This window comes from Cyprinus carpio, chromosome B17 (assembly GCF_018340385.1).
Source record: "Cyprinus carpio isolate SPL01 chromosome B17, ASM1834038v1, whole genome shotgun sequence".
Lineage (NCBI taxonomy): Eukaryota > Metazoa > Chordata > Actinopteri > Cypriniformes > Cyprinidae > Cyprinus > Cyprinus carpio.
Window position 1 is genome coordinate 1,166,279 of NC_056613.1, and position 19,949 is coordinate 1,186,227.

The 19,949-nt window shown below is 31.3% G+C and overlaps 1 protein-coding gene across 1 annotated transcript in view; it reads right to left on the minus strand.

The window, feature by feature from the left end:
* LOC109084950 (1-phosphatidylinositol 4,5-bisphosphate phosphodiesterase beta-4-like) overlaps window positions 1-19,949 on the minus strand; it is a 347,521-nt gene that overhangs the window by 250,137 nt on the left and 77,435 nt on the right.

Below are 19,949 nucleotides of genomic sequence, written 5' to 3' on the forward strand. Positions count from 1 at the left end.
TATTTATTTCATTTTATATAATAACGTACAGTATAATAACAGGGTTCTAAAACGTAAGTAGATATTTTAGGCTAATATTTGAATTTGTATTGATGTTAATTCAAATATGCTGAAAGGAATGCTTTGGCATTAAAATAAAACATATATCCATCCCAAGAAGGTTCTACACACTTTAATTTCAGCTTAAGGGGCAGCTGTGGCCTAACGGTGAGAGATTTGGACTTGTAACCAGAAGGTCGCAGGTTCGAGTCTCGGTGCTGGCAGGAGTTGTAGGTGGGAGGGAGTGAATGAACAGCGCTCTCTTCCACCCTCAATACCCATGGCTGAAGTGCCCTTGAGCAAGGCACTGAACCCCCAGTTGCTCCCCCCCCCTGGGCGCTGGATCTATAGCTGCCCACTGCTGCCGGGTGTGTGTTCACGGTGTGTTCACTTCTCACTGCTGTGTGTGTACACTTGGATGGGTTAAATGCAGAGCACCAATTTCGAGTATGGGTCACCATACTTGACAAATGTCACGACTTTCACTTTCACTTTAAGTTTTTGTAATTGTACGTGCTTTTGTTAAACATTTTTGTCCTATTGCTTTTATTTAATGTAGTTTTAATTTTTTTTTAGCACATATTTATTTCAGTTGGCAAGTTCTAAAATTATTTTTATTGTATTTCATTTCAGCTTTATATTTACAGTATAATAATAATATTTAGGCTATAAATAATTGAATATTTTATGCTAACACTCGAATTGATTGATGCTTGAGGAAATGTTTTGGCATTAAAACAGAATTTAAATCAACACAGATGTGTAACTAACAGGACCTTGTAAGGTTCTAAATGGAACTGAGCAATACTTTTTCTATTCTGTAGAACCTTCACCAGCACAGTGGTTGGCTCTTTCAATTTTGAGGGCGGGGCTTCCATTCTTACCGCTGCCATATTGAGCGTCTCTTTCATTATTCTCTATAGGCTCCGTCTCTGCTGCGGTGTATTATTAATCATGAGCAACATCTATTTTCATACGCAGCTAGTTTTCTGCTATTGACTAGAGAAGACATTCCCCCAGACATTTCATTAGAATTGTCTCAGGCTTTGACATCCCGTGTCAAGCAGCAGGTTACAGCGCTCGTTTTTTTCAATTTCATTGACAGAAGTTCATTTAGTTGAAGCAGATAAAATGGCACGCGTTTCCTCCGAGGCGAACTCATTGTCTCGCGCTCTCTTTGTCTGATCCTGACGGCCCACGATGAGTCAGACGTGGGAATATATTCGAGTCGGAGGACAGTTCAGGACTGCTGACAACGAAGATGAAGCCGGGAACGTGGCTGAGCCCTATAATTAAAAAGAAAATATATCTCATTGATTACTTCTTTATCTCCGGTGAACCTCAAACGCTGTTGAAAATGGGGGTCACGGCAGCACCTTTTTATTGGTGGTTCTGGATCCTTCGGGGCTGGAAATGCTCATAAAAATGTGCCGGTTTGTAAGTAATCTCACTGTCCCCAGCCAGAGGCGACGAGGCCACTTCCATAGATATACAAAATAGCATTTTATTCTTGTCCACCCTGAGCCACATACTGCACACTGCATACTAATACACACAGCTTCTCTCAGCATCCACTGAATGACAGACAGGTGGGACATAAAACTAAGTTTCAAAACCTTCAAAACTCAGGAGACTTGATGGAGTTTCATTGAAAGCCTACATGAAATAGCCGAATTTGGGATTAATTGGATGGGGGAAATTAATCAAGATTATTATTATAGATAACTAAATCTGGAACTGAAATTAAAACCATGCAAAAAAAAAAAAAAAACCTTGGTTACTTGAGACTAAAATAACACTGATGTGAATATAAAGTATATATACTGTTCAAAAGTTTGGGTTAGTTAGATTTTTTGAAAGAAATTAATCATTTTATTCAAAAGGATGCATTAAACTGATTAAAAGACTTTGTAATGTTACAAAATTACAATGTTACAAAGTTGCAAATAAAAAATATATTTCAGTAAATGCTGCTTTTGCGCCGTCTATTCATCAAAGAATCACAAAAAAAAAAAAAAATGTCACGGTTTCACAAAAATATTCAACAGCACAACTTTTTCTTTTTTTAACCATTGATAATAATCAGAAATGTTTCTTGAGCAGCAAATCATCATATTAGAATGATTTCTGAAGATCATGTGACACGACTGGAGTAATGATACTGAAAATTCAGCTGCGCATCACAGAAATAAATTATATTTTAGAATATTTTCATATAGAGAACAGCTATTTTGAATAGTAGAAATATTTCACATTTTTCCTGTATGTTTGATCAAATAAATGCAGCTTTGGTGAGCAGAAGAAACTTCTTTTGAAAGCATATTTGAGAGCCGCTGCTACAGCTGTGATGCATCATGATGCACTAAGCAAACAATCTAGAATAGGTGTTATGTTCATGTGCACTTTATAGGGAGAAAATTAACAACACATCCAAGACGGCGAGGCATATAACATGGAGATGTAAATGAGACTCATAGTCTATGTGCAAATATGCTCTTTAGTTTCAGCTCAATATTGATCTTTAACACACCAAACTTATGCATATGCAGAAGCATCCTGCATCGATTTATTTTTTTATTGATAATTTGCACATGAATAGATTCATAGGAGGAATAGTTAAGCCACAAATTAATATTTGTGTATTGGCGTATCATATGAGTTTTTTTCTTTCTTTTTCCATTGCACACAGAAACTGCATGTATGTGAATGAAGAAGGAAACATTAAATGAGGACAGAAAATGAAAGCACCATGAATATACGGCTGTCATCACTTTGACCGAAAATAATTAGCTTTTTTTCAAGTTATTGATTTTTTTTTTTATAATTTATATATATATTTATAATATAATATTTATTCTCTATATTCATTTTACCTAAAATATTGATTTCCCCCTCTACGATTTTAAGTTAACATTTCAATAATTTAAAAATACATTTGCAATGCATGCATATTTATATTTGCATAATATCTCTGTATTCATGTATTAAATGTTTTTAAATCAGATGAATATCGTTTTAACCATACTACACTGTAAAAAATAATATTTTTCAAAGTTGTAAATAAAGATTATTGTAGTATGTTTTACAAGCAAATGCTATTTCTGTCTTTCTACTTCAAAATTGCAGTTTCTAGATTAAAATTCAATCTTAAAAATTAAAAAATTTTATTTTAAATTTCAAAATTTATTATATAATTAAATGTGTTACTTGTCACTTCTTTGTAACTATTTGTGAAATTTACTAGCAGTTTCTGAGGGAAAATTATTTCTACTCCCATTTTCATGATTATTATCAGAACCAGCTTTAAAGCATCTCTGCAAAAAAATGTCAGACTAGAAAGCACTTTAAAATCATGCATTATTCAGGATTTGTTTCTTAGTTTTGTACCACCATCATGAATATTAAATATATTCCCAATAACACTCCATATGACTTGTCCATTATGATTTGAAATCAGTGAGGATAAATGGCATTTATTTTTAGGTGAGCAATAAGTATTTTGATGATTTGGCTGATATTGTTCGGCCTTCCCACTTACATTTCATGAATTTATAATAATGCTTTTAGGTGTAACAGAATCTGAGCAAACAATATACTGACATTTCTTTTTCTCTTTCACAGATTCTCAAGGATGATAAACTGTCCGTGACAGCCGGGTGAACGAGATCCTGACCCTGTCTGTCCTGCACATGCTCTGGGGAAAGAACACAGCCGGCTGCCCGAACACCTGACACGACTCAACCCTCACTGGGGGTCAGAGATCATCTATCAGGAGAAGCGCAGGATCATCGGAGCGCTGCATCAGGTACCACACACCGCCACACTGGGAGGAAAACTACTTTAACAACCAGCTCAAAAAATAAATAAAATAAATAAAATAAATAATAATAATAATAATAATAATAATAATAATAATAATAATAATAATAATTTGCAGTAAATAAATAAATGAAAAAATTAAGAAATTAGAAATAAATTAGAAATAAATTTCATAATTAAATTCAAATATAATATATATATATATATTTTAATATAATTAAATTAATTAAAATTTATATATTTTTTTATTTAAAATTAAATATTTGTTTATTCATTTGCAATAAATAAACAAAAAAATATAGATATAAATAAAATAAAAACATTTTTAAAACTTTTAAGAATTTGTCTTCAATGTTTATATTAATTACTAATTATGTATGTGTGGTATATATAGATATAGTATATATATATATATATATATAGATATATATATATATATATATATATAATTCTGTGGTATTATAATTTATGATATCATATATTACAGTGTATATTTCTTATATTAATTTATTATATTGTTAAATAAATATTGAATTTGTTATATAGTATTGAATTTATTATATACATTATATATAATGATTCAGATAAATGCTCTTCTTTTGACCTTTCTATTTATCAGTAAAAACAAATAGATATGCCGTATATATGTTATGGTATTATAGTTTTTGGAAATGTAGCCTTGATGTTGTTGTTGATGTTGTTTTGATATGATATCATATACTATGTGTTTTTGTGAATATGGTAAATGCTCAGTGGTAATACTAATGTATTTTTGGACTGTCATATAAATAGCATGGTAATAGCATGAATGTGCTAATCCTTCAATACAGTGCAGTATACACTGCTGATCAAAAGTTACTCTAGAAATTAATATAATAAATATTATAATATATGTATTATATTAATTTATTATAGTTATTTTATAAATATTATATTATAAGCATATTTTAGAAATTACTTTTATGTAAAAATGTGAATATAATAAATTCATACTTTTATTCAACATTTATAATGTTGCAAAAGATTTATTTAAATAAATGCTGTTCTTTTGAACTTTCTGTTCACAAAGAATCCTGAAAAATCAAATGTATCACAGTTTCCACAAAAATAACTGTTTTCAACATTGATAGTAATAAGAAATGTGTCTTGAGCAGTACATCAGTATATTAGAATGATTTCTGAAGATCATGTGACACTGAAGACTGGAGTAATGATGCTGAAAATACAGCTGCGCATCACAGAAATAAATTACATTTCAATATTCACATAGAAATCAGCTTTTTTAAATTACAATAATATTTAATATTTTTTATTTTATGTTTGACTAAATTAATGCAGCCTTGGTGAGCAAAAGAGACCTTTCAAAAACATTAAAAACATTTTTTTTTTTACGAATAGTTTGTCTTTTTGGTTGGAATTTACTAGGGAAAAAAAATCTCAAATCCTATTATCAAAACATATCAAATGTAGTAACTTTATTTTTGTTAATAAAAATCATTTATTTGGCAATGAAACTTTGCCTTCCCGGGAAAATTTATGCAAAGCATATTCCATAAATTATTCCTGCATGAAAAAAGTGACCTCTGATGAGCAATTACTGATTCTGAACGTCCGCAGTCGAGGGTCTCATTGTCTCTGCTGTCCAAAAATCACAAGAGCAGAAGAAAAAAGCGGTCAGTTCTGTCAGATCTGGACGTGTGTTCTAGAAACATGCTATTGATGTTAGTAATGTGTTAAATAGTGCTAGAACATGCTAAATCATGTTAACAACATGCTAAAACATGTTAGCAATGTGTTAATCATGTCGGCAATATGTTAGAAACATGCTAAACCATATAAGCAACATCTTAAATCATGCCAGCAGTGTTACATCATGATATTAACATGATAGCAATGTGCTAAATCATTTTATGACTTTGAGTAAATCTTATTTTAAAAAGCCATCACAGTTTTTCATGCATCACAGATTCTTTTGTGTGAATCAATATTCAGAAATAGTATTTTAATAACCAAAAGACCTGCATCTTTAAACATGCAGTAAATGTGTGATCCGTGCAGTTTTAACTCGCTTACCCAGATATAGTTTTTATACATTTTAAAAAATATTTTACACAAAATATTATTATTTAATAATAAAAAATTATTCAGTCATTTTGTTTTTTTTTTTTTTTTTTATTTATAGATATATAATTATATTATTATAAATTTTAGTACATCAAGTTAAACTAAATGAGAAATGTTGTCTTGGCAACTATTTTGTTTAAGTAATCGTTGTTACATTTTTTTTGTTCTCATAAAATTAGAATGAAGAATGAAGAAAAATCTTTATATAGTTTGTCATTCCTTTTTATTTCAGTTTTAATTTAATTCTTATTTTATTTTTTTTTACAAATGTTTTATTTTTATTATAACTTGTATTAATAAAAACTTTCATCACTTAAAATCTTTTTTTTTTTTTTCAGAAAATAATAATTAAAAAAACCATTTATATTCTTAGGTTTTAATGGGATTTTTTAAAGTTTTTATTTTTTTAGTTTTTAGTGATATTTGTTTCATTTTTAGTTATTTTTGTACTTCAGGTTAACTAAATGAAAACAAATATGCCTTGGCAACTAATTTCATATTTTATTTTTATTAAAATATATTTTCTATCAGTAAAAACTTTCACGATCAGTTCTTTTTAGTTAAACTAAATAAAAATGAGAAACACTGGAAATATTTTATTTATTGTTTAGTTTATAGATAGATAGATAGATAGATAGATAGATAGATAGATAGATAGATAGATAGATAGATAGATAGATAGATAGATAGATAGATAGATAGATAGATAGATAGATAGATAGATAGATAGATAGTATAACTAAAATAAGTTGAAGGACTAAAATTACTAAAACATTTTGTTGTTGTTTTTTGTTGTTTGTTTGTTTAAATTCCTTCTTTCCTTAAATTTCATCATGCGTCATGTTATGTTGTGATGCAATAAAATAAATAAACCATAGTAAAAAAAAGATATTTGTTAATAAAAATAAAGCTGACATAAAATAAAATACAAATATTAAATGAAAAACATAAACACTTAAAAAAAAATTTAAATTGCAAAATAACTAAAATAATTTAAAGCTTAAGCACTAAAATTGCTAAAATAAAAATAAATTAAAATGATTTTACTTGTTTATTTATTATTATTTTTACTTATGTTTTTGGAATCAGCACCCAAAAATTAGTAAGAAACTTGGATTTAATTCAGCAAATATGATGCAGGACGGTGTTTGAATGAGTTTTTTCATGCACCTTAATGATGAACCTGATGAATGTGGCAGCATCACTTCGTTCAGACCAGCAGAATCAGATTCTTTCTGTGTCAAGCAGACAGAAAAGCAGAGAAGAGATTGAGGGATTAAAGGCCTCGAGGCGTGGAAGTAAAGCCCTGGTCCTCTCCGAATCAAAGACACATTTGAGACTGAATGCTGCCCGGCTCCGTGAATTAAAGGGACTCTAAAGCAGCACAGAAGCCATGGAAATGGCACACATCAAACAGAGCGCAGTGTTTTAACAACGTCCCGCAGGGGCCGACTTCACACAGTTTCCAGTGCTGCTCTTTTATGGACAGCGGGTTTGATTTATACGTCCCCTCCGTCAGTCAGACACGCTTCTGAAGCATCTCTGTGTGAGACGCCGCGCTTCTCCACGTGAAACGCTGGACTATTTTCATAAACAGTGATAAGACGGGATGAATTCTTGAGGCGTATCGCAGCGAGAAAGAGCCGTACGATTTCATCTTATCTGCAGGCACAGGACGTCCCAAACCACCCTCTCACAGAATCTACAGTTTTGTGTGAGATACTGCAATTAAAATAAATAAATAAAAATAAAACTTTCCTTAAAAAAAAAAAAAAAAAAAAAAAGCGTGTTTGATACTTGCAATTAAGCTGAAAATAAACACATAAAAAAGTCTAAACGTTGGCTTGGCAATTAACTGTACTAAATTACTTCTGTACTAAAATAATTAATACTAAAACTGAAATAAAAATAAATGAAAATGTTCCTGTTGTTATTGTATTCTTTCTTTCCTCAATCTGTGTAAAATCCATCACAAAATAATGTTGTATTTTTAGTCATATTATGTTATGATGCAATAAAATTTAATTAAATAAAACATAGCTAGAAATGTGTATTTGTTCATTGAAATAAAGCTGACAAAATAAAATAAATATTAAATTAAAAATTAACAAAATAAAAAACTTTTAAAAAGTTGGTTTGGCAGCTAACTGAAGTCATTAAAGCTGAAGTACTAAAATTACTTAAACAAACGGAAATAAAAATAAATTCAAGTTTTTTTGTTGTTGTTTATTTAGTTTTTTTTTTCTGAACTTGTATAAAATTACTTAATAAGGTCATATATAAATCATGTTATTATTGTTAGAATGCAATAAAAAAAAGTTTCTGTTAATTGAAATGAAAAAAAAATGACATGAAATATAAATATTAAATGAAAAACTGAAATAAGTTTAGGTTGGAGTAGTGCAATTACAAAAACTACTCTTAACCTGTGTAAAATTAATCACTAAATAAAATTATATATAAATAACCCTAACCCTAACCTAACCCATGATTCAGTCAAATTAATTGTTAATTATTAAAAAAAGTTAATTGGAATAAAAGTGACATAAAATATAAATATTAAATGAAAAACAGAAATGTTTCAGATTAAAATTACTAAAACTAAAATACAAATATTTTTTTTTTTTATTGTTTTTTATTCATTATTTCTTTAACCTGTGTAAACTGAATCAACCCGGTCGTAGCATCTCTGTGTAAGGTAATATGTTGGACTATTTTCACAAACAGCGAAGATAAGACGGGATGAATGTTTGAGGCGTATCGCAGCGAGAAAGAGCCGTACAATCTCATCTTATCTACAGGCACTGGACGTCCCAAACCACCGTCTCACACAGAATACACAAAATCCCAGATAGACAAGTGTCCTTCACATTAGTGAGCAGATGTAGTGTGCTTTTCTCAAAGTTGCATCTAGAGATTTCAGAATCACTCTATCATTATGCAGCGCTCTGGGGCAGATTGAAGTGTGTTCAGATTTAGCATTTTGTCATTTTGTCTTGCAAATGATGCAGTGATGTAAAGATGCTTAATTGTTCATGCAAAACCTAGTGAGCTGCCTACAGGTCTAGACGGCATCTTTCAGCATCACAGCACACTTCTTAGGCAGCATGCAAAAAAAGATGATCCCAGAAAGCATTGCAACCATTAAAAAAGCAATCATCCACAATGCAGTGTCGTTATTAAAACTAACACTGAAAATCTGTTTTATCCCTTTCCCCACTTTTTTATTCTTTCTTTCCTTAACCTGTGTAAAATCAATCACCAAATAAGATCATATGTACAGTAAGTCATGTTAATGTGTTGTGATGCAATAAAATATAACTATAATAAAATAATGTACCTAAAAAGAATTCATTTTACTTGAAATGACATAAAATAAAATATAAATATTAAATGATGACTTGGCACCTAACTGAAGTTTAAGTACTAAAACTAAAACTGAAAAAAAAAAAAAAAATCATCAACAAGTAATGTTACATGTATGTTATATTATGAAGGAACAAAATATATGTGACCCTGGAGCACAAAAGCAGTCTTAAGTCTCTGGCAATAGCCAAAAATACATTGTATGGGTCAAAATTATCTATTTTTATTTTATGCCAAAAATCATAAATATATTAAATAAAAATCATCCACAAAAAAAATATTTAAAAATCTCACACCAAAAATATAAAAAACCTAATTTTTGCTTAGTAATATGACTTAAGAACTTCATTTGAACAACTTGAAAGATGATTTTCTCAATATTTTGATTTTTTTTTTTCAGCCTCAGATTCCAGATTTTCAAATAGTTGTATCTCAGATAAATATTGTCCTCCTAACAAACCATACATCAATGGAGAGATTATTTATTCAGATTATTTTATGATGTATAAATCTCAATTTCGAAAAATTGACACTTAAGACTGGTTTTGTGCTCTAGGGTTACATATACAGAATTGTAAGATAAAAAAAAGTCACATTTACCTTTTCTATTTTGTGACCAAAGAAAAAAAAATAATAATTAATTTTTAATTTTGAGATCTAAACACAGAACTGAAAAAAATTACAAGATTTAGTAAAATGAAAATTACATTTCTAGTAAAAGTAAAATTAAAGCAAAAAAATCTAAACTAAAAAGCTAAAAATAAAAGTTAATTGAAAATATTAATTAATATAAAAGTATATAAATAATAGTAAAGTAATGTGTATGTATATATATGCATTGTTGCAAAAATGTTTTTTTTTTTTGTTGCAAAACTATATTACATATATTACATAAGTTTGACTATGACATGAAGATACTAAGATATTTTAAAAATGAACATTATGATTTTCTGTACAGCTGCTCTGAAACTATTCTTATTGAGATATAAATAAATTTGACTTGACCAATAAACACAACTTAATTTTCGTGAGTGTGATGTAGACGTTTCTTCTGCCAGATGTTCTTCTTATGCAAAATATTGAAATGTATCTGTACAGACAGAAAACATTAAAAAGCCAATCTAACCTCACAAAACAACACAATGAACCTAAAAACTCAACACAACGAAATTAAATACTGAACATGTCGATATTAAATTATTACTGCAGCTACTGGTAGACTCGTTAATGAAGCACTGAATAATTTCTCTCATTTGGCTGGTAACTGAATGATTTATAGTTAGACGTTCAGATAAGTTGCACATCTAGAGGACATTTTACATACATGCTGAATGATAGAAAACATCTGTGTTCCTGTGTACCACGGAAAAGCTTTTAGTTCAGCTGTGTTTATCTTTGTTTGACTGTGTGACATGACATAAACTGACATAAAAAAATAAAAATAATATATATAATATATATATAATATATATATATATATATATATATAATATATATATATATATATAATATATCTATATATATATAATTTCTTATAATATTTCTTATACCAAACCAACATTTTAATTTAATAACTTGATGTAAAAAATAAATAAAAACAAAATAAAAATAAAGATGTATTTAAAAATAAATAAAAACAAAATTACTAAAACTTGAACTAAAATTAAACTAAATAAAATATAAAAATTAAAATTAATTCAAAACAGTGATACTAAAATATCACAGGTCTGATTTCCTCTGCATTTTTTTCATTTTTATTTAATAACTCTACAGTATATACTGTTTACTGACATTACTTGAAATAAAATACACTTTTCAACTGAAATAAAATACATTTTAAATGTAATATATTTCAGCTACTTTCCAATGCAGCATTTCTTATTTTCATTTCAATTAAATTAATGTACTAAAATAACTAAAACTAAAACCATAAATAAAAAAAAAAACAAAAAATAAATACACAATTTTTTTATTATTAAAAATAAAAAATAAAAACTTAGTAAAAGTATTAAAAATAATTGTAATAGTATTTCAGTGATACTAATATAATACTGGTCTGATTTCGCAGGATACTAATATAAATATGGTTGTCTGTGTCCACAATGTACTAAAATAAATAAAAAAAAAAAAAAGAAAAAAAAAAGAAATTGTACTAAATTACAATGTACTAAAATAAATAAAACTGAAATAAAAATTAGCATAATCAGTATAACTGCACTGATTTTCTCAAAAGAACAAAAGTATTATTTTTGTTAAGTACAATTACAATAATTAAGTCCTTTGGAATGTTTTTCCCAAATGAACCAGTTCATAAGTGTTGCAGTTAAAGTCTAATTAGATTCAACCACAATTAAACATACTCACTCACCAAACCAATTCAAAAGAGCAAAACACAAAAAAATAATCAAATTAAAACCAAAGAGTCTCATACATACCAAAGGCTCATTCAGACCAGGGTTTTGTTATCATAATTGATTCTTTAATGAAAAATATAAATATGAAGAAAGCATTATGTTTGTTTATTATAATTATTATAAATTAATTGGCAACACTTTACAATAAGGTTATATTTGTTAACAGTAGTTAACAACATTAGTTAGCATGAGCTAACAATGAAAAATATTTACACATTAATGTTAATGTCGACATTTACTAGTACATTACTAAATTCGAAAATTGCATCATTTAAAGGACTTTTTATCATTACTTTTTGTTTGTTTGTTTTTGTTAATTCATGACCCCAAACAACTTGTTATTTTTCATGATTTCAATGCACTTTCTTTTCCTTTACATGTTTGCTTTACACAGTCCTGAGGTGTAATATGAATTTTTAAAACTACAAATAGTTTGTTACATCCCCGAGGGACGGATAAGGAAGAGAGAGGAGAGTGAGGACATAATATTCGATGTAGCCTTTCAGTTCATTTTAACTCACAAACACAGCATGCATAGAAATAGAAATAGTTTCGCATTTTTAAACGAAGCGAAGCATGTAAAGCATGTGTGCTTGCCTTCTGAACGCAGCTAAACTCTGCTGTGGAAATTCATGAATAGCAAAGAGGCTGTAATTTGAGGAATTACACAGTCTCTATGAGGGAAAAACACATGCAAATTGACTCTGTAAGTGAATGAGTGAAATGGATTGTGTTTAAACTGCTGCGCTCAAACCTCATCCGGTCCCAGGTGAGACGCTGAGAAGCGATTTTATCCCCAGTGTGGCAAACTGATGCTGTAAAATGTTCTGTTTCTATGGTTATAGTGTTTGCGTCATCCAAACTCCTCAAACACACAGGGACACAAATCACTGCTTGAATCTTAATGAGAAAGCTTTGTTTTTGCTAACCCATACAGCAAAAAAAAAAAAAAAAAAAAAAAAAAAAAATGCTAAAAATGTTTCAAAACATTTACATAAATATATTTTGTACCAATATATTTGTTTTACATAGATTTTTTTAAAGCATTTAAAATATTCCAAATATTTCAATCCAAGAATTTCAATTCCATACTGTATATACTGTATATACTGTATGCACACACAAACACACATATACACAATGTGTATATATACTTTTTTCTTTTTTTTTTGTAAGTGAATAAAGAGCTGCTGAACAATGTGCAGGAACTACAGGATGCTGTACAGGTCTGATGAATCATGAGCAGCTCTATATACCAAATATAATACACTACCCCAGGCCCTAATTAGTGGTGATGGATTCGTTGTTTAATGTTTTGCTTTATAAATGTTATGTTCTAATCATGGACTATTCTTCATATCTACTTTAAAATACAAAATACTGTTCAAAAGTTTGGGGAGAGTTTTATATATATATATATATATATATATACTATATATATTATATTATAAACTGCGTCAAACACTACAAATATACATTATACCTATATAGATAGTAATATATGATATGAATATATATATATATAATATATATATATGATAATATTAGTATATATATATATTTATTCAGTGCTGTCACACGATAATCGTGTTAATCACATCCAAAAATAAAAGTTCTTGTTTACATAATATATATATATAATATAAATACAAACACATGCATGTATATAAATGTATATATAAATACAAACACATGCATGTATATATTTAGGAAAAATATTTTGTGTTTATATATTCAATGTATTTATGTATATAAGAATATAAATGTATATATATATATATATATATACTCTATGTGTGTGTTTATATACTATGCAAACAAAAACTTTTATTTTGGATGTGATTAATCACGATTAATCATTTGACAGCACTAACATTATATCTATATGCATACATTTATTTAACAAGGATGCATTAAATTGATAAAAAGTGATAGTAGTGACAGGATTTATAATATTACAAAAGATTTCTACTTCAAATAAATGCTGAAAAAAAAAACATCGACTTTAATCACAGGAATAAATTAAAATGTAACATATAGTCACATAGAAAAACCTTTTTTAAATACTAAAAATATTTTACAGTTTTTAAGTTTTTATAGTATTTGGGGTCAAATAAATGTAGCTATACCCCAAACTTCAGAACGATAGTGTAGATCCAATAATAATGTTTTTATTTATTTATTTATTTTTACATATATCTTGTTATCTAGAGAGTTAGTGGCCAATATACTGAGTCATATCTAGAGACCAGGATTGTTTTATACAGTAAAAAAGCGGCTATAGCCCAGCAGAGCGTCTCGGCAGCACTGCGGCGGATGTTTGTTCTCTATGGAGGTAAATCAGTAGCTAAACTCGAGAGGTTGGACATCTGAATGTGAGAACTTGTCATATTAACATTCGTATTTGTAAGTTGAAATTTACACTCACAGCTCTGATGTGAAAAGCTGATCTCTTTCAATTTGCACCCACAGACAATGATCCAACACCCGTGTTGTGAATTGGAAGTTGTAGATTAATAGTCACAAATGTGTAAATGACATACACAAATGTTTACGACATATTGTACTTTTGCACTTTACTTCAGTTTTCGCTGCCAACGTCACGTCGCACTTACAACCTCTCAGATCTGGCCAGTACGAGTTCAAATCCTAGCGCTCTGACTTTTGCTACTCTTTTTGCAGTATTCCTGTTGCAAAACTCACTTTGTGCACTTGTATATGCAGATGTGAGAGCGCAGAGCCAGGGGCGGGGCTTTGGTGCGAATGAACGACATTTTATTGGTCGATGCCTGACCAATGAACAACGCCAGCCATCGCGACTTGCCAAGAAAGAAATTTTGTGTTTTATTTTTTAATGCATATGTATCAGTTAGGCCTATTTGTATATCCTAAGCTGTTACAAATGATTTTAAGACAGTGCATTCATTTTGTCATTCAGGTATTATCTAGTAACAAATAATGCAACATCTTTCATATGTATATCCCACTGCATATTGCCAGAGTATTATCGCTGCACCAGAGCAGCTGAGAAAACAGGGGGGGGTGGATTGTGACATGCTTTGAATCTCACCGCCACGCTGGTCATGTGGAGCTATCAATAGTACTAAAACATCTCACGCTGTCATCTATTTGAATGGGATTAATCAGGACAGACAGCGGTTTCACTATATTTGCAGCGATTTTTAGTAATTATTAACACATAATGTACATTGATTGTGCATGGCTGACTACGTTAGCATTTTATTCTGGAGATGAAACAGTATTATATTCGCATTTGCATATCTCCTTAGCAGTCAAATGTGATCAAACACACCTTCAGTGGAACTTTAACCCATAAAATAACTGTACTACATAGCTCTTACATAGCTCTTACGTAGCTCGTCCTGTTTAGTTAATTTGAAGAGATTATGATACTAAATAATATGCGAATAATTATGATCCATGAAACCATGACCATTTAAAATATAACCATTTCTAATATGCTTATTATTTATATTCACAAATAAGTTTTTTTTGTAGTATTTAGGGTTAAAATAGAGAAAATGTTTTTTAAATTCCAGTGCAAAGAGGCAAATTAGGAGGCATTTTTTGGTGTCCAGAAAGATAATATTCATATGTCAATGCCATTGTTTAACCAATAGAGGCCTTATTGATGTTTAATAAAATAGATGTATTTAGCTCTACTCTAGTTGCTCAAAAACAGTATTGCTGGTCATAACTGCTTATTTTTTAGGTTTGTTTTGCTTTTTAATGTACATTTAGACATTATCAAACACTCGATTTTTATAAGCTTTTTTTATGTTGCATTTAAAAAGGTTCATTACGGACAAGCAAATTAGGAATTCTAATCAATGAAGAAATTTAAATTATTTTTACAAAAAAAATAAAAACAACAGAGTTATGTTGCAATTCTGGTACAGCGATATGCAGTGGGATATACATATGAACGATGTTGCATTATTTGTCTACCAGATAATACCTGAATGACCAAAATGAATGCAGTGTCTTAAATCCTGTAAAAGCTAAGGATATTCAGTTGAAAATACTTTGCAGTGTTTTACAAATAACTGATACATATGTATGAAATAAAACATTTCTTTCTTGGCATGTCGCGGTGGCTGGCGTTGTTTCATTGGTCAGGCATCGACAGCCAATAAAATTGTCTCATTCGCACCAAAGCCCCGCCCCTGGCTCTGCGCTCTCACATCATGCATGATACAAGTGCACAAGTAAGTTTTGCAACAGGAATACGGGCAAAAGAGTAGCAAAAAGTCAAGAGCGCTAGGATTTGAACTCGTACTGCCAGATCTGAGAGGTTGTAAGTGCCGACTTGACGTTGTGGCAGCGAAACTGAAGTAAAAGTGCAAAAGTAAATATGTCGTAAACATTTGTATATGTCATTTTACACATTTGTGGACTATTAATCTACAAGACTTCCAATTCAAAAACACGGGTGTTTGATCATTGTCTGTGTGTGCAAATTGAAAGATTCAGCCTTTTCACATCAGAGCTGTGAGTGTAAATTTCACACTTACAAATACGAATGTTAATATGACAAGTTCTCACATTCGTTCACACAGACATCACTTAGCTACTGATTTACCTCCATAGTTCTCCTTCAGTAATTGGGGTTTGTTCACACAGACATCACTAATGCAGTGTATTAACAATCATTCTCATGTGCTGTAATTCTCCCAGCGCTGGAATATTGATCCATTATGAAGCTGCGACGCTGCCAAAACAATTAACGTTAGCAGTCGCACCTGTTACGTGCAGGGAAATCAATCTTTCTAATGAATATCAGGCAAATCCCACGGTCCGAGCTCCAGTTTCTACAGCGTGCCAGAGATAGAAAGCGCGCCGGTTTGCATTAGTTTGGCCTCCCGACCCGTTCTCGAGCCATCTGTGGTGTTTATTCAGTCCTGAAGCTGGAGCTGCTGTCGGCTCTGATAATGTCCTCTGGAGGAGATGGAGTGTGTAAACGGATGACACACGATGCTGGTCCTCAGGGCATCGACGCACACGAGTCCCACATCACTACAACAACTACAACAGCAACGCCTTTCACCAACAGGATCAGTCTCACGCTCCCCACGGGACGGGTTACTTTATCTTAACCATGAACACTGGGGAGGACTACTTCAGCTCTTATTTAGAAGACCCCAGTTGTAATGGTCTTTTTATTTAAAGGATTTAATGGAAGCTTGACTTTTTTCCTCAGAGTTCTGAGAAAAAATAATTCAGAATTGCATGATATAAACACAAAATTGTAAGATATATAAATGCAGAATTGCAAAATATAAACAGAATTGCAAGATATATTAATACAGAATTGCGAGATATAAACAAAATTGCAGGATCGTAAGATATATAAACAGATTTGTGAGACATAAATGGAGAATTTGGAGATATAAACAGAATTGCAAGATATAAACATTTGTGAGACATAAAAAATGCAGAATTGTGGGATATAAATACATAGAATTGCAAGCTATAAACAGAATTGCAAGATACATAAACGCAGAATTACGAGATACATATGTGACCCTGGAGCACAAAAGCAGTGTTAAGTCTCTGGGGTATATTTGTAGCAATAGACAAAAATACATTGTATGGGTTAAAATTATCCATTTTTCTTTTATGCCAAAAATCATTAGGATATTAAGTAAAGATCATGTTTCATGAAGATATTTTGTACATTTCTTACTGTAAATATATTCAAACTTAATTTATGATTAGTAATATGCATTGTTAAGAACTTCATTTGGACAACTTTAAAGATGATTTTCTCAATATTTAGATTTTCAAATAGTTGTATCTCAGACAAATATTGTCCTCCTAACAATTATTTATTCAGCTTTCAGATGATGTATACATCTCAGTTTAGAAAAATTGCCTGGTTTTGTGCTCTAGGGTCACATTTACCTTTTCTATTTTGTGACCAAAGAAAAAAAAAAAAAAAAATTTCTGAGATCTAAACAGAACTACAAGAAAAAAGTCAGAATTGCAAGATAAAAATGTGAATTTACTATTTTGATTTTATTATTAAAAAAAACTGAATTGCAAGATATAAATTCAGAACAGTGATATATATACTGTAAACGCAGAATTGAGAGGTAGGTCATAAATGCCACTTGAGTCAAAAAATACCATAGACAATTCTTTTAGTCAATATTCATATTTTTATTTGCATGATTGTTTAAGTTACATTTGGCGGTATGGCTCTGTTCTGAGTTACCCATCCTTTTCATGAGCTCCATGAAAGTTAGTCAGGGAACAGCAGCAGCTTCTGGGGACAATCTCCCATTTAAACTGGGAAAGCAGCAAATAAATTCCCCATTGAGAACAGAGCATGCATCAATGAAAACAGAATGTCACTGATTAAGTTAAACGAAAGTTAAGGAGGAGTTAGGGGAGGAGGTGGGTTGCAAGCAGTGCAGTGGAAGCAGCCAAGCAGCAGATGAGAATGCATTTAAATAGGGCGCCCTGTTTGAAAGGGACCAATTGAGTGCTTAGCAACCGGATCAGCTGTTAGGTCTGGGTATCAGCTGATAGCGGAGCTTGACTACGCGGCCTGCCTGAACTGACGCTGAACGCTACATTTCAGTCAGGACCACTTGAGTCAAAAAATACCATAGACAATTCTTTTAGTCAATATTCATATTTTTATTTGCATGATTGTTTAAGTTACATTTGGCGGTATGGCTCTGTTCTGAGTTACCCATCCTTTTCATGAGCTCCATGAAAGTTAGTCAGGGAACAGCAGCAGCTTCTGGGGACAATCTCCCATTTAAACTGGGAAAGCAGCAAATAAATTCCCCCCCCAAACAGACCATACCAGGCAATCATCCCTGGCTCTTCCTGCTAAGTGAAGAGCCAAAGAGGATCAAAATGAGCTTTCAAAAAGCCAATCTTATTTAGTAAAAAGAATAAGCCAATAGATCAACGTGAAGCTAGCAAGAGGAATGAAGCTGTAATTAAATAAGCCCAATAGTTACTGAAGCAATATTTATTTCAACTACCGATCACAAGCATCACTCATAGCTTTCTGAGCCTCAAGGATGGCTCGAGTATCTGACCGGAGGTACCGTTCATAAGCTGCTGAAGACCATCTTCCCATAGCTTTAAGGGTAGAAACGGGAGTAGAGGAAGCTGCAGTTGTAGCAGCACCTATGCGCAATGAATGAGCCGAATAACACTCTGGGGGAAGCCCGCAGTATTGACACAGCAGACGGAAAAGGGGATGCAAACCAGGCTCTGGACATAGGCTTTCCCTCCTCCGTTGTAAATAATGGGTCCTCCAGATGAGCTTGTGGACGACTCCTCAGATAAGCCAACATAGACGACAGAGGACAAAAAGCAGAGTTATTTTCAGAAACATAAACAAAAGATCCTTCCCTGTTCCTATCAGTTTTTGAGTGCTTTAGAAATATGGTGAAGTGGTGAGAAAAAATTGAAACATCAGATATTGTGAGGTCATGTGACGGATTGAAGGAATCTGAGCGTGTTGAAAACTCGCCACCTCTAAGAAAGCCATAGAAAGCCATAAGCAAAACAGATTCTAACATCATATCAGAATAAATCCCAAAGCATCCCTCTCTCAGACGTGATATTAATTTTTTCAAAAGTGGAAGTGTGAGGGGGAGACGTTGATCATTGCCTTTAGGTTTCTCTTTTTTAAGTCCATTAAGCAGGAGACGAATTGATGAATTTTTCGAGCAAGCTGATGGTGGACGGATCCAAGCAGCGCAGGTGGAATTGGATGCCGGCGATCATACTTTTGATGGATGAAGGCTGCATTTTACGGGACTCAAAACAGTGGACTATAAAAGCACTAACATATGAAACATTGACAGGAAGTATATTTACAGAGAAGGTGGCACAGAAAGAACTAAAATGAGACCAAGCAGTGTCGTACATTTTTAATGTTGAAGTTGCTAAACCCACTGCGCATGTACTTGGCTGCTGAATGTAAATAAGATTGAAGGGTCATGTCTAATCTATTACTGTTTGGCTGAAAGGAGGGCAGACCAAGCTGGCTGATGCTGAACCTGGACACAGGCGGTGGAATTTCTGAAATTCAAATCGAGAAAGAGAATCAGCAATTTGATTATTTAAGCCTGGAATGTGAACAGCTCGAAAAAAAGAAGTTATCCATGACAGATAACCATGTAAGGCGCCTGACGA